At 55.0% G+C, this 3,414-nt stretch overlaps 1 protein-coding gene across 1 annotated transcript in view; it reads left to right on the top strand.

Moving 5' to 3' along the window:
- The first annotated feature begins 530 nt into the window (after positions 1-530).
- Positions 531-3,414, top strand: part of BMP2 (bone morphogenetic protein 2) — an 18,656-nt gene continuing 15,772 nt past the window's right edge. Inside the window, exon 1 of the mRNA XM_042445929.1 lies at positions 531-870. The gene's annotated coding sequence lies outside the window, so the exon portion shown is untranslated. The remainder of the gene's footprint in view (positions 871-3,414) is intronic.

Genomic DNA, 3,414 nt, shown 5'->3' with positions numbered 1-3,414 from the left:
GAGAAAGCCTCCCAGCAGCAGCTCCCAGCCAACTCTTGTCTCTGCCTGTCTCTCCAATGCGTGGAGAGGAGTGAGGCGTCGGAGCCTCTTCTCCGGGCGATGCTGCTGCTGCTGCTGCTGCTCCTCCTCCGGCTCCGGTCGGGGGCTGGCTGGTTCCCTCCCCGCTGCAGTGCTCGGAGCCTGGGATTGGCGGTGCTTGACGGAGCCCCCGCCAGGGTGACCTCACCCCGGAGCAGCCACAAAAAGGCGAGCGAGGAGGCGGGGGCCGAGGCCGAGGCAGGAGGAGCTCCCGGCGCCTGCCTCGCTTCAGCTCCGTCCCAGGAAGAAGGCTCGCCTGCTCCTCTCTCCGCGCTGCCTCGGCTTCTCTTTCAAGGAAGGAGGCAGCTGCCCCGAAGCCGGACTCTTCTCCTTCTTCTTCTCCTTCTTCTCCTTCTCTAACCCCGAGGGGGCAAAGGCTCTCTTTGCAAGGATCCCGGACTCCGTCGCCGTCCTTGCCCCTGTCCAGCCCCGAAGAGGAGGAGGAGGAGGAGGAGGAGGAGGAGGAAGGCCCCGGGAAGAAGGGATGCCGGAGCCGCCCCCCAGCCGGGCCCAGGCTCCCCCGACGTAGAGCCCGGCGATGCCCAGGAAGCGGCGCCGGAGGAGGAGGAGGAGGCTGCTGCTGCTGATCCGGGGCCACTAGCCCGCTTCGCCCTGGACTCCTTCGCTGGATGCTCCCCTCGGAGCAAGCAAGGAAGGAAAGAAGGACCCTGCCGCCTGAGACGAGAGAGAGGGGCTCCCAGGACGAGGAGGAGGAGGAGGAGGAGGAGGAGCGGCGCTCCATGGAGGGGCCCGGCCGCGCGGCTTCTTAGGCGATCGGAGGGCTCCTAAAAGGTAGCCGGGGAAGCAAGGGATGGGGATGCAGGGGTGTGTGTGTGGTCGCGGCACCTGTCTCTCCGGGGTCCCCCTCTTCCGCGGGGATCCCTTTCCCCGCGCGGCTACTCTTCGACCCACCCAAAAAGACTTTCCCCTTCCCTTCCCTCCCCTTTCTTCCCGCGGGGATTCCCTCCTTCCTCGGGAATCGCTTTCTTTCTTCGGCGGGGATCCTTAGACCCTTTCCCCTTCTCTTCGCTTCCCTCCCGCGGCGCCTGCTCCCCTCCGTTAGCTGCCCAGAGGCTCTGGCTTCTGGATCGGGAGCTCTCTCTGGGGACTCCGGGTTTCCAGCTGCCTTCTTCGGGCGCCTTCAGTTCCTTTCCGACCTCGGAAGCCCTGGCGGCATTGAGCTCCGGAGGGTGACTCTGGAGAAAGTTCCCTTCCCCCCGGGGTCATGATGCCCCCCTCGGACCAGGCACACTCTCTCAGCCTCTGAACCCACCTTGCCAAGAAAAGCCCAGGATAGGTTCCCCCGAAAAGGCTTGGAGGCACACAAGCCATGCGCCAGCCTTCTCCGGCTGGGGCAAGATCTCTGCTTGGCACCCGGCAGAGACTGGCATCGGCCAAGGTTGGCCCTGCCACTCTCGGTGCCCCTCGCCAGACCCAAGGCCCTCTTTGCCCTGTGGATGTGCGCCTCCTTCTCGGGTGGGATCTCCAGTTTGGGAAATGGGAGGCCTTCCTTTCCGAGCCCTTTCAAAGCCCTTTGGTGTGTGCCTTCAAGTCCCGATAACTTTCCTGGCAACTTTCTTCAGTTTGCCCATGCCATCCTCTGTGAGGCTGAGAGAGTGTGCCTTGCCCAGGGTCACCCAGTGGATTTCCCCATTAAAAATGCGAGAGCTTCTCTCTCTTTGTTGAAAGGGATCTTGAGACATCTGCGCATGAACTCGCAGGCTCTCTCTTTCTCTCTCTTTCGCACACAAGAAGGGAGAAAGTGTCTAGTGCGGGGGAACTGTAGCAAGAGAGAACAGGAGAACAAGGCAGCTCCTGTGAATGTTGAACCTTCATCGTCTTTTGCTTTGAGACCCAAATGATCCCCTGCTTCCCTTGGATCCCGCAAAGTATTAATACTTGTATGCCTGGGAGGTGGGAAGAGGAAGAAGCAGAGAGACCAACTGGGAGATGGTGCTGCAAAGAGGTTTCCATGCTTGCATGGCCAGTGTAGGTTGTCGTTGTGCCTTCAAGTTGTTTCCAACTTACAGCAAACCTGTCCAACTAAAGCAAACCTATCTCATAGATGGTTGTAGTTTTTTCCAGGCCATGTGGCCATGTTCTAGCAGAGTTTGTTCCTGACCTATCGCCAGCCTCTGTGACTGGCACCTTCAGACATCAGGAATAAACTCTTCTAGAACACATCACCCCAAAAGCCCACAAAAGGCTATGGATGCCGGCCATGAAAGCCTTAAACCTATCACGGTTTTTTGTTTTGGCAAGTTTCTTCAGAGAAGCCATTGCAGTCCTTTGAAGCCGAAAGTGTGTGACTGGCCCAAGGTCGCCCAATGGGTCCCATGGATGAGCCGGGATTTGAACCCTGGGCTCCAGTCATTGTCCAAAGCTCAAACCACTACGCTATTACATGCACATATGTCAGAAGGAGGAAAAATTTGGAGGGTAAGCACAAGGAGCAGGAATACTTGGCCACCTGAAGGACAGAGACAGGTCAGGACCACAATCCAGCGCACAGTGGCTGGCACTGGATACCTATCCCTTTCTGTGCTGGCTTTGTTGCCTTGGTTTACTGTTATGGTTAAAAAAGCAATATCATCCGTCACTTAATACACAAGATTTTGGGTTTCAGTGCAATGAAACCTATTCTGAGCCTTTTTGTAACTGCTGGGCTGTTATACTAGATTCATTGGTTAGCAGGCGAAAATGCTATATAGTGCTGTGATTCCTCTTAAATTGATATGGTTTTGGCCTATGGGATATTTAGAAGGCGGCTTTAAACTCCTCAGCCAGGGAAGCCCCTCTGATGACTGACAGACCCTAGGATTCGATAGGATGGAAGTAAGGCAGTTAAAGTGGAATCATTGCATTATAATTGTATAGCTTGAAAGGGCCTCAGAGCAGTCATTCCTCCCCCCCTCCCTGCATGTAAGGCATGAGTGTATCCGCACTGTAGAAAGGATGTCGTTTGATAGCTGTAGCTTCATCCTATGGGATCCTGGGATTTGTACTTTTCCGAGGTCTTTTGCCTTCTCTCCCAAAGAGGGCTGGTGGCTCACAAAATTACAGATCCCATGATTCTGTAGGAGGGAGCCGTAACAGTTAAAGTGTGGTCAGGCTGCATTATTTCTACAGTGCAGCTGCACCCCATGTTTTAGCAAGTGGATCTGAAGGTTACGTCAGATGATTCGCTTCAGTCTCCTAAAGCAGACTCCTTGGTTTCAGTGCTTCCTTCTTCAGTAGGTCTACTGGTTTGGTTTAAGCATATACATAAGCTTGAGGAGACTTTATGTAATAATAATAATAATAATAATAATAATAATAATAATAATAATAATAATA

This window comes from Sceloporus undulatus, chromosome 1 (assembly GCF_019175285.1).
Source record: "Sceloporus undulatus isolate JIND9_A2432 ecotype Alabama chromosome 1, SceUnd_v1.1, whole genome shotgun sequence".
NCBI lineage: Eukaryota > Metazoa > Chordata > Lepidosauria > Squamata > Phrynosomatidae > Sceloporus > Sceloporus undulatus.
This window is presented reverse-complemented; position numbering and strand designations above follow the sequence as displayed.